The sequence below is a fragment of the Schistocerca nitens genome, chromosome 7 (assembly GCF_023898315.1).
Source record: "Schistocerca nitens isolate TAMUIC-IGC-003100 chromosome 7, iqSchNite1.1, whole genome shotgun sequence".
Taxonomy (NCBI): Eukaryota; Metazoa; Arthropoda; class Insecta; order Orthoptera; family Acrididae; genus Schistocerca; species Schistocerca nitens.
In genome coordinates this window covers 231,021,446-231,034,769 of record NC_064620.1, presented here as the reverse complement: position 1 = coordinate 231,034,769, position 13,324 = coordinate 231,021,446, and the positions used below count along the sequence as shown (strand labels likewise).

The window sequence follows — 13,324 nt, the reverse complement described above, 5'->3', positions numbered from 1 at the left end:
ACCTATCCCCCCCACTCCCCTCCCTCTCTCCCCCCCCCCTCCCTTTCTCACACTCCCTCACACTCCTTCATTCTCTCCCTCCTCTTCCCCATCCCCTCCCTCTGTTGTTACTTGGTGATAGTTAATTAAACTTAAATGTAGTGCTACAGTCAGACGTTTTACAGTAGTAAACAAAAAATGAGTCTTAATGGATATCATTAGTAATCATTATAAGCTTCTGCCATTTGGATCTATAATTGTCTTATATGAAAGATGTTAATATAACCTGTCACACACTTTAATAAAGGGCTTTATATAAACACTGAGCTCTTATTAAACCCAAGTAATAAAAGTACAGTACAGCACTTCATGTGTTCATATCGCACATAACAGATTGAGATGTGAAATGACGAATGAGAGGCACTGCTCTATCTGTAATTTTCTATAGCAGTGAAGAAGTAAATTATGAAAATTTTTGAGTCTTTCAGTAAAACAAATTCTCTTAAGAAGTGTATTCAGTGAGGCATTACTTTGTGCACCAGGCACAAAAGCAAATGTCTGTCTGCCTGTATTTATTTAGTTACAAGATTTTAATTTACATGTGTTAATTTAATTATTAGGTATTCAGACTCCAAAATATAGTCTTGCCTTTTTTTTCTCTCACAGCTAACAGTTCCACTGGTTTTAGTACTTATGATGATACTTGTAGTTTTTCTTCAGTGTTGACTGTAAGTTGCCAGAGAGAAATTTTAATGTTCATAGCCTTTCCAAATGTATCATCTGTTTGCGTTGTGTTTGGGTGTCAGTATGGATGTGTGTGTGTGTGAATGGGTGTACTTTCTGTGAGAAGAGGAGCCAGGACTCATTGTTTTAAGCGTGAATGGTTCCCTTTCTGTTATTTTACATAGTGTCCATCTGGTATTTCCAATATTACTAACAAACAGCCGTGTTATCTGGCTAGATTTGTTAAGGGAAGAAAAACACTACTAATGATTGTAATGATGCTTAACAATAATAATTGTAGTGTTCCTCTCTCTCTCTCCTGCTAAAGGTGGAATATCCAAAACAATCATGTTTTGGTTATTGTATCTCTGGATTTATGGACTTCCAGAAAAAATAGAAAAATCGGAATTCTGCCTTACACAATACACTATTAATTCATTGTCATCTTCACTTTGAAGGGTCATGTTAGTGGGCCAGTCTTACTCGTGCAATCTCATCTTGGGCTTTCCAAGATTTCTTTTTCTGTGTGGTACAAATTTCATGGCCTCACTCTTACATTCTTTCCACATGGTAATTTCATTTACCTCTATATATTTACACATTATATCAAACTGAAAAGGCCAGGCTGGAATAACAGCAGTAGGGAAAGGATAGATTGCTGTGGATAGATAGGTACCCACCACATAGGAGGTGTTGACTGCAGACAGGCGCAATGAAAAATTTCCCCTCCCACTCCAATCCCTTTGCCTGACTGAGACTCAATGTGTTTTTCGTATATTAATATTTGTTATTGGTTCAGATTGTAAATCTTTTCTAATATCTTTATAACTATGGCAGTATCTGTACTTTTTTTATGACAGTGGACCTTTAAAAATCAGAGAAGTTAGATTCAATCGCCTTAATGATATTCTTAAGAGCTTTGAAAGAATGTACAAAATTAGACTATTCATTTGAATTACATAAATCAAAATCCTATAAATAAATATTATGTTGCCAGAAACAGAATTTAGATACTAATTTCTCGAATATAGTAAAACACAGGTTCCCAAGCTTTTCTTCACCAACATGCAAGTAGTTTCTATAACGGTACATGGGTTGGTGTTATTGTATGTTCCTTTTATCTTTCTCTGCAGAAAACTGTAGACACTGGGCTCTCAAAATTTATATTACACAGCTTTTGGTACTGTATCTTCTTTGTAGAGATTTTAACACATATGGCATTTTTTGGGATAATGTTATTATCTTATTGTCATTTTATGTGTTTTTCTGTTGGTCCTTAGGTGTTTCTGTATTTATGGAGATTTTATTCTTCTTTGCTTCTAAATGAATGACTATTTGTTTTGTGCCATACATGTCCCCCTTCTTTTATTGGTGAAGTGTGATTTCTAATGTTATTAATCCATGTGTGTCATCCTGGAGTTCTCTTATCTGGTCATTATGTCACTACATTTTCACTGTGTGTTGACAATCAGCATCTCCATAAATGTAGGATCACCAAAGGAACAACAGAAAAAAATGTAAAACAACCGTAAAATAATAATGTTGTCCCACAAAATATGTGTTAAAGTCTCCAGTGTTATGTGTCTCCTCATTCACACTTGTCTCCCCTTTTTGAATTTGCCTTACTTTCTTCTACCGTTGCATTACTCTGAGAAATTGAAGCTGAAATTGTGGCGGGTTCTGTAAAAACTGTATCAGCATCAGAATCATTCATGTCAACAGTTTCTTCAGACCAATAAGTAGTACTTTAGGAAAGCTCTGAGCTGTTACCACCCTTCATCTTCCTTGATTTCTCTTTCATAACTCTAATCCTCGGCCTTACCTCTTTTACTGCGAACTTCCAATCACTACCTCCAAGATAACCTCTACAATTGGACTCTTTGATGTAATAAAAAGAGGTCATCCTCTATTATTTTTATCATGTTCAAACCCCTAGCATAGGCAACATCCAAAGAGATTATGTAGATTTGTGGAAAACTTGCACTCATTTTTTGTGAGTTTTATCTTTCTCTGAGCACTTTTTTCAGATTGCGTCAATCTAAATGCAGGTCTGTAAATTTCTTTGAAAATGAGGTAGAGCTCTTCTAGGAAACCTAGCATTCTCCCAAAATATTACACATTCACACGCAACTAAATTATCACTTTTACTGATAGTCAATTTTCAGTTTACGTACGTTATAAAAGAAGACCAGCAAAACCTGTTGATTAGATGGTAATTTATGTCCACTGATCTGCTGCTTAACTTCACTGACTAAATAAGTAACTGTTATTACATTTTAAATTAATCACCATGACATAAATATTCACAATGTCATTGAATGGAAACACACACTCAGCTGAAGGTGGACAGTATGACAGCAGTTGCCACGTGCATAAGCAGTAATAAACAAGCATGTAGTTACATGACACAACTTTTTGCCACTGGGGCGTGGGATCCTTATCTTCAATTTCAACAAAATAGGTCTTAAAAATATTCTTAAAACAAAAGGATGTGCAAAGGGGTATGTGTGAAGAAATACAGAATTTGAAAAATAAAGGGCACCTAATGTGTACACTTTGTTTTTTGCATTTTGCAGTATTTCTACTTCTTAATTGCCACTTCCGTCAACTGCTTTCCTTCCCATTTCCTAAAACTTTCTTGACCAATGAGGGTACGGTACCACCTTGGCTTCGCCCCTGGACCTACCCTCTCCGTGACCTATGCCAGCTTCCCTAGGATAGTATCCCCCACCCCCTATAGTTTTGAGTGTGCCTATATTGTTGGTGACACCCCTATTAGATTTTGGCTTCCCAACCAATGTTCAGTTTTTACTGCAGAGCTTTACGCCATTCTCCAGGCTGTCCAAGACATCCGTTGCCATCAGCGGCTACAGTATATTCTATGCTCGGATTCCTTCAGCTCTCTTCTCAACCTCCATGCTCTTTATCCTGTCCACACTCTGGTCTACCAGATTCAGGACTGCCTCCACATGCTCCACTTGAGGGTCGTGTCTGTGGCATTCCTCTGGATCCCAGGGCACGTAGGAATCTGCGGAAGCAAGACAGCCGATGTGGCGGCAAAGGCTGCAGTCTCTCTTCCTCGGCCCACCCATCCGCATGGTTCCGTTTGCCGATCTACAGAGGGTTTTATGTTGTCATGTTGCTCTTTTATGACACACACATTGGTCGACACTTCCTAATAATAAATTACGGGACGTGAAACCTCTTCCCTGTGCTTGGACCTCTTTCTCTCGGCCTCATCAGCGGGAGGAGGTAATTTCAACTAGACTCCGAATAGGACACTTGTCTCTTTAGCTGTCAACATCTTTTAAGTGACGATCCTCCCCCACTTTGTTCCCACTGCTCTCAACCGCAGACGGTGATACACCTTTTACTTTAGTGCCCCTATCTGAATCCACTACATGCCCTTTTACAGCTGTTGACTGATCTGTATTCCCTTTTAGCAGATGACACGCACTCAGCCGATTGTGTCCTTGAGTTTATTAGTGTCAGTGAGATGACATCAGTCATTTGAAGCTCTTTTTCGTGGAACACAACCCCTCTTCAATAGCAGTTCTCTCTGTTTTCCTTTCGTTTTTAGTTTCGCTCCTTTGAGAGTTTCGATCCCATTGCTGCCGATTTAAAATTCGATTTTTTACCCTTCACTAAGCCACACAATGGGCGCTTATGACTGTAGCAGTTTTGCGCCCTAAAACCATAATTAAAAAAAAATAATTGTTGTATTACATCATGATATAGTCTTGGCTATTCTGTCTTCAGTGATGTTAATGAATTTTAAAAATTTGACCATCAGATGTGACATAACGAAAGACTGAAGAGATCTTTGAGAGGTTATTTGCATCAGTTGATTTATCCAGAATAATTGAGACTAAATTTGTTTCGCTCATTCCCATTCTTATTTTATTCATAGACATATTTGAAACAGAATCAATTTTCATTATGTATTTATTAGATTTGATACTTCTGAAACAGGCACGAATGTTCTAAATGATTATTCATCTTTTGGTCATATTCATTGAGAAGCTGTACAAATTTAATGTTATTGCCTTTATTGATAAATGTGTGATTCATCACAACCTCTAAACATCATCTCTTATGTTGACATGAAACAAATTACATCAGTTAAGCTTTTCATCATGTTCCCATTCTTTCATACAAGGTTGTTAGTTGTAAATTACAAGCTGCCTTCTGTTCACCCAAAATAGTCAATTCTCGTTTTCCCAAACCCTTTTGATTATGCAGAGCCAGTGGTTCTGAGACTGGTTGTGCTTTGAACACTAGCCATGTCTCTGTAACCATCATGATTCCAAATGGATTTAACATTTGTGAACAAAATACATGGACTACACTACAGCTTTTGCATATTAGGCCTACTCCAGACAACTCATTGCTGTTGTACAGTTGCATATGAAAGCACTGTATGCAAGATTTCAGCTTAGTTATGAAGTGGAATCCCACAGACTGCACATTCACTTGTGTTTCACTTGAGTTTCCATGCTTTCTACACTGTGCACTACAATATGCACTGAGCTCTGTTCCTCAACTTTGCACCGACTGGAGCATGCCTTTGCAATGTTTGTTACAAAATTTTAAAGCTGTTTATAGTATGGAGATAACCTAAAACTATGTACCACATACATAATTGTTTAATTATCTTAATCACAAACACATTTCCCATAGCTTCAGAAAAGAAGAAAACTTTTTCTTGTATTTGGCTCTATACAGGATGGCAGCCAGTCAAGGAATATTTTAGGGAATTGGTTTAAGAAATTTATTTCAAAGGCCCAGTGGAATCTTTACAAGTTTTCTCCCAGAGTTATTCATGCCACGTCTACGTGACACAAGTTGCTTGCCTTTCAAAACTGAGGTGGCTCTGTCCAGTTAAAGCGGCTGACAGGAGACGCCCTGAGCCCTGTGCTGCAACTGTTAGCGAATTTACGCCATTGATCTTAGCCAATAGCGTGCGCGGGATACCCGATCACGTGTGTGGATGCCGGAGCGTCCTGCGGAGCAGAACACAGTTGCTTCTCTCTCTTGTAATCCAGACCTCGAGCAGAACAGACGTCTTTTTGGAAAGCAGAGCCTTTGGCTCTGCCTTTTGTGACTGGCCACCAACGTAAGTTAACATGAACCGTTTCCCCTTCTGTTGCCCATTTTAATTAATTATTTGACCTCCTAGACTGGCCTAAACCTGTTAACTTCCGACCCTAGGCATGCCCTTTGTACTCTGTATATTGAAATATATCCTGTTCATTGTACTTAATTTCCTGTTTTGTCATTTAACAGCATCTCTGGATGCCCGCTATCAAATCCTGACTGCTTGACCTCCTGCACACTGCCGCCACGAGGCATATTTAACAGCCTTCTTCCCCCTTCCCTCCCAAGCTATACATTAACATCGGTTGCAGAAGTCCCTCGTAAGCTTCCCCTAACTCTACAGCTCACTATGGGACTTTTGTGACCTGGAGCAATAGGTAGCGATGCTTGCAGGAAATCCAGTGGTTGCTTGTTCGGACCACCGCTCAGGTAACATCAGGCCTCAGTTGAATTGTAATGCACAGATATTGTGAAGTTACCAAGCCTGCTGAGGCTCAATAGAAATTCGCAAGGCTAAATCAAAAATATTGCATAAAATTGTATTTGTGAATCCAAGTGAGGGACATTTTTAAACTTTGTTTCCATGAGACTCACCATTGTTTACAGTTTATGCTGGGTGAACAGTGCTTACCTTGAGTTGTTGAATAGATGCCACTAGTTGGCATCTGTCTTGAAGCTTCTGGCAGTTCAGGTTATTCACCATTGTGATGACTGTGACATTTGGGCCAAAACATCCTGTTATTATTTATGCTACCCTTTATTGTACATTTTCAATATTCCCTATTAATTCTATTTCTTATGGGCCCCACACACTTCAGTAATATTTCAGATTTGTTTGCACAATTGTTTTATGATCTAGCTCTTTTTGCTGCATTTTCCTAGCATTCTTCCAATGAGCTAAATTCTGCCATCTGCTATACCTGTAATTGAATCTTTACATGATGATTCCAGCTGCGATCCACTTATATTGTAGTTGTGGGGACAACAATCTTGCTTTTTGTTAAGTGCACAACTTTACATTTCTGAATATTTAAAGCAGATTATCAGTCTTTGCTCAACTTTGAAATCTTAAGATGTGAGTGAATATTTTTACAGCTTATTTCAGAAACTACTTTGTAATAGATAACTGCAAAAGGTTTAAAGGTTAATATTGTCTGGCAGGTCATTCGTATACAAGAACAGCAATGGTATCAACCAACTTTCCTGGGACCTACATGAAATTACTTTGTCTGCTGATGACTCTCCATCCATGATAACATGCTATGTCCTCCCTACCAAAAACTCCTCAGTCCAATCACTAATCTTGTTTGATACCCCATATCATCATACTTGGGTAATGAGGGTTGGTGTGGTAATAAGTAAAATGCGTTTTGGAAGTCGAGAAATGTGGCATCAACCTGATTGCCATTATTCATGGCTTTCATAATAGTGTGATATTAAAGCGTGTGGGTTTCGATGGCCCATATGTTTTTGGAATGCCTGCTGGATGCCATAGAGATCATTGCATTTGAATTCACAGAGAGAGGTCCCGAGCAGCGGAATCAACTTTTTGAAACTATCTGTAGGGTGATGTAGCTTACAAGATCCTAGGTATCACACCCTGCAGCCATTCACCTTGGTGGGCCATTGTTAGCGAGTAATCGATGAAAAAAATTTCAGAATTTCGTGGAATGCACTAAAACTTTAAAAAGTTGACTTTTACAGACTGGTTGTGTGGCGTAATGGCTACAATACTAGTTCAACATGTCAGAGGTTGTGGGTTCGAATCTCGTAAGATGCACTGAAAATTTTATATTTAAAGTCTTCATTGAAATAACTTTGATCATAATTTTTATTCAGTTATTGGGTTTTAATGTAATTTTTTTTTATTTCTATTCCTTTGACATATCATTTTTAATCACCTTATTAACTTTTTAAATTGCTATCATTTTTTCTTCCCATCGTTCTTTACCTATCATAATATTTCAAAATTTGAAAATGCCATTCTATTGGTTAAAAAACAAAAGATGAAATAATCTTTTTATAAGTGCAGCAGTGTTAAAAATATGATTTTTGCTGAAAGATGTACATTTTCTTGTTTGGTAATCATCATATGAACATTTGAAATGTAAGTTCTTAAGACATACTACTTGGGCAATTTCAAGAAAATGACAGTAGAAATTTCATGTGTCGAGTAAGTACCAGAACATAGCGACTCTGAGCATGAGGTGGTGGTGTCGAAGTGGTTAGCATTCAAGCTCCGCCTCCTCCAAACACTGAAGATATTCTTGATTATGTCATACTATTTCGTATATATGACACTTGAAAGATAATATAATGAAGAAATATGTGTATTTGCATGTACTTTTATTGAATTTCCATATTATTTGACTGTTTGCGGTTTTTTAATTACTACAAGAATATAAGTATTGGCAAGTAAATGAACAAATGCATAATGTTTTCCCAAGCATGTATGCCTGTCGTGAATTGTGAAATCCCTTACACCTGCAATTGGATAAGGCACCCAGAACTGCTTTGGAGCTGGTCACTTCAACCTGCAGACTGACACAGACTCCCTTCAGCAGCTAATGTGGGTAGTGGTAAAATTTAGTGTATGTGTGAATTTTTTGCAAATCACAAAATTGGAGGTGACACTCCAGAGTCTTCAGCTACTACAGATGATTCATGCCATGAAGATTCAAAGCATAATGCACTTGCAAAATTCAATTACAAGATGCCTTCATGCACTGTGATAGTTTTCTTGAAGAAGCTGACCTCGTTGGTACAGAATCATCGGCAACAATTTCTGCAGGTGCAATGGCAATTGGAGAAGAACTTTATCAATCTACTGTCAGCGTTAGGAGTAAAGACATTTATTACTGATGAGGACCCCATTCATTCCGACGAAGTAGCTGAAGAAAGCCTATTATGTGAAACTGAAGATTTTTGCGACTGTGAGGATTACATCTCCAGTTTTGCAGTAAAATGTTGATGTTGTGATTTCCAAAAAATTCACACATACACTAGTCTCACCGCTACTCAAGTTAAGTGGCAAATGGGGCATTTTCTGTGTCTGTAAATCAAAGCATCCAGGTGCACAGCAGTTCTGGGTACATTACACAATTGCAGGTGTAAGTGATTTCACGATTCATGACAGGCATGCACATTTGGGGAACATTATGCATTTTTTCATTTCCTTCTCTATAGTTATAAATGTAATATTTTTTTGTGATAACTGAAATCAGAATACAGCCAAATTACTTGGCAATTCAATACAGGTGCATAAAAATATAAATGTTTGTTCATCATATTATGTTTCAAATGCCATATATATATATATTAAATAATATGAAATAATCAAGAGTATTATGAGTGTTGAAAAAATAGGCATTGGGGGAAAAAAGGGACAAGCAGGACTTGATCAATGGTTCCACGGACTACGAAATTAGAACACTATCCACTTGGATGCTATCCCATCATGCTCAGAGTTGCAACACACTGGTACTTATTCAGCACGCAAAACTTCTATTGTGAATTCCCCTTAATTGCCTAAGTAGTATGTCATACTACCCTTGCAGGTAATGTTGTCCAAATGGATTACTAAAAGTGTACAAATTTTAAAGTAAATCCATGATCCAAACATTGTGGCCTTCCCTTGTAATTAGTTTTCAGAGAAGACATTTTAGTATTGTTTCACAAGATGTCTTATCACATCTACCATTTACAGAACTGTTGAACATTATAATCTCTTCTAACGATGACAGTATGATTCAGGAGTGTATGTATTAGTGGGCAGAGAATTTCTTTAAGCTTTTGGTTTTATCTGGCATTGACCTATTGGAAATATGTAAACAAAATAAAAATGAGAAAAATGTAATTTTGAGTGGCCATTGTATCTAATAGTATTGTGGCCATGGATATTCAATTTGAGAAAGAGTACATTCAGAAGTACACCAATGGGGAATATTACATGCTAGATGGTTTCTATTTACATTACAGTACTGAAATGCTGGAAATGTGTGATGTGCATGGAATGTGATTGACTTGTAACCATGCAGTTTTTTTCCAAAATTTAAGTCTCAATTGAATTAACTCAGAATTTCATGTCAGACAAACAATTTATTTTCTTCTTTTCTCGACTTTGAAGTTTGACCTAATTATCTGACTTTCCATTATTACAATTGACCACACACACACACACACACACACACACACACACACACACACACACACACACACGTTTTCCAATTTTATGGACAACTTTTCTTTCCCGAAAAAGGTTATTTGAACCGCTACGAAGATTCTTAAAAGAAAATTAGCCATGTGGGTTCAGCCGTGCTCAATTGATGCTCTTGCCAACAAACATCATTTTATTTTTATTTGTATAGATGATGAATTTGGTTCCCAGTATTGTTGCCTGGTGACACCAAAGTCACTTTTGTATGTTCTTATGCTCAAAACATGAGCTAGAGAATGTCGTGTTAAGTGGTGCTTCGGAATTTATCAGGTGGAGTGCATTGTTATTACTCTCTTTATGGAGGCTGTATTTACCAGTGGTAGGGGAGAAGATCCATTCTTGCCATACCTTACTGTACATATCTATCACAATTTTATATCATTTTTTTAACACTGTCAATAAGCTTGCTCCATTCCCTGACAGAAAGTATCCTCGTCTTCCCCTCAGCAGGGGCATGTGCATTTAAGGGCCTGCAGTTTTTCTGTTTTATTTGTACCCTTGGACTTATTACTTTAAATCCTATTACTAGTTGTTCAGTGCTTTGGTTATAAATACCACACCAAATTTGTCTTCACTATTGTGGCTGCTATAGTACATAGTACACTGGTGTTTCTGGAACGCACTTTGTCCAGTCCATCTTACCTTTTGCAAGGCCGTGGTAGCCATTTTGTATGTTTTTGCTGTTCCATTCAGACTTCCAATGGCTACATTTTTGTATAATGTCAGTGTGTTCCATGATCAAATTCTCGTATTCCATGTTAGTTTGCCATGTCTTCAGCATAACATCCATCTGGCTGTATTTCCCTGATATTTCGCAATAAGACTTTTTCCAGGCATTGGTTATTAGCCCATAGCCTAACCCCTATTCTTCGGAAGACCATTTCCCCCACTCTCATATGCCTCGACCCTGTTTCTCACTGAAGTTAGCTATCTAATCCTCCATAGGTTTGCTCAGGTTTTTGCTAGTTTGGCTAAATGGCCCATACCAACAAAATATAGATGTGCAACTAAATAACACTGAGAATGATTGCGGTTGTTATCAGATCAACACCTCCAGAATGGCTAAGACACATTCCACCTCCTCAACTGTGATGCATAAATGCAGTCATGAATGGATACAAAAAGATCATGTATAATAAAAATCTACCAATCCATCAAGATACTGATGATGCAAATCACAACAGACTCTGCTCTAGATGACCATCCACAGTAAACACAAGGGTTGCTGTGGAAGGCGAGTTCAATCTCACTTAATGCATAGACTCAAGAATGTACTGAACAACAAAATAATAATATGCTGTCACCTGAAAACCACTAGGATTGGACTTTCCATGCCAAACGTGGTCAGTGCCAAACGGAATTAGAACCCGACAGGGCAGATGTGCTAATTTTTTACACAAAGGGGGTTAGCATCCATCACCACTTTGTGATTATGGAGAACCACAGGCCATCACACCACAGAAGAATGTCACACAAGATCATAAGGTGTTAGACCAGTAGACTTTCTGTTGGTAACTCCCAGGTTGACAGATTACATAAATACTCTATATTATGCTCTACACTCTTAAGTGTTAGAAAACCATACGATAAATAAGTAAATAATGCAGGTGAGTCAGAAAAAAGCCTATAATGTATGAATATAGTATTAGTGGTGTATTTCTTGAAAGTCACATTGATTTAATATCTAGGCGTTACATTGCAAAGTGATATGAAATGGAATGAGCATATAAGCTCGGTAATGGGGGAGATAAATTGTCTGGTTTATTGAGAGAATTTTAGGAAGGTGTAGCTCATCTATAATGGAGACTGCATGTAGTACATGAGTGTGACCATTCTTGTGCACTGTTGAAGTGATTGGGATATCATGCCCAAAATTAGTTTAGATTTACTGGAATAAAAGAAAGACTTTGTCCAAGGTCATGCATTCAATCGATGTGGATGCACTTCAAATGGGCAGTCATGGCTACTGTGTGGTTTTCTTTGATTGTGTTCTCAATACCTGGTTACCAGAAGGATTCAGCATGTTCATTCACAATAGGTTGTGACTTATTTTTATTGTATTAGCGTTCCTATATCCTTGTGAGATGTTCCTTGGATGAATAAAAATTAATAAATAGATGTTATATTGAGGTCACTGGAATAAGTGTTATCTGAATGGGCTTGAAAACTGTCTAGTGTGTATGCCCAGCGGACACTAATGTCCAGATGACACAAGACTCAATTCATTCACCTGTTTACCAGCGTACATATTAATTCAGAGAAACAATCTAGCAGATCAACAACCTGAGAGTGTTGTATAGGATGTTGTCATAATTTTCTTCTACTTTGGTACTAGTATTTTAGTTTGTGACTTTGGTTATTTGTTTATGGACGCTAATGACAATGCTTTGTGTGCCTCAATATAAATAATGAAAAACAACAATCAGAAACTCAGTTGTCTGCTTTTGTGGGAATAATTCTGATTGCTGTTACACATGTAGGTATATCTTATTCTCCAACTATTGCATCATACTCTGTTTCCCTGACAAGGAAAGACCAGAAATGTGTTTGCTAGTTCTTGCACAATAAAGACTGTGCTGTTACTGCCAAAGTGGTAACCATCTACAGCATGGAATAAAATTTTATCAAGTGTCCCTGTAGGTCACAGGAGTGTATGCCATTGCAGAGAGCACTTGTAAAAGACCTAGAATTGTAGGTGGAATTACATTTATTGTGAATGAGTGTTACCATAATATTAAAGGAACTTCATTTGCTTGGAACTTCTCACATTAAGTGAGAATAATTTGTCCTTGTCATGTTAGCCACATAAATAAATGGGAGCATTTAGTGATCAGGTGATAGGGCAGAATGAAATGTTTTCTGCAGAAGATAGTGCACAGTGGTAATGCTAGTGTATTGGCTGATTGAAACCAAATGTGATGAAGATAAAAAGGATAAAGGCAACAGGAAGTGAAAATAAAATATGTAATACTAATTTAACTTGGTAGCCTGATACAACATCCTGATTAGTCCAAAACACCCATTCTTGTCCCTAATGTTCTGTTATTTCCACCTGGGGTAATTCTTTCTATAATAGTATTTTTTGCATTCTTTACTGTAGTCTGACACATGTTGCTCGACTCCGATCTTGGTAAATCTGTATAAATGGATGAACATAGCTATTCGAAGCTGAATTGATCTTATCAGTTTAAATGTTGTGAGTTCTATACAGTTAATTTAAGATGACTGGCTTTTGGTCAAATGATTGAGCAAGGGCCAAAAAGATTGCACATTTGATTTTTGTTCAAATTTTCATAGCCAAATGAAGAA

General features: G+C 37.5%; 1 protein-coding gene across 5 annotated transcripts in view; it reads left to right on the top strand.

The window, feature by feature from the left end:
- LOC126194777 (STE20-related kinase adapter protein alpha) overlaps positions 1-13,324 on the top strand; it is a 98,947-nt gene that overhangs the window by 19,128 nt on the left and 66,495 nt on the right. The window lies entirely within an intron of this gene.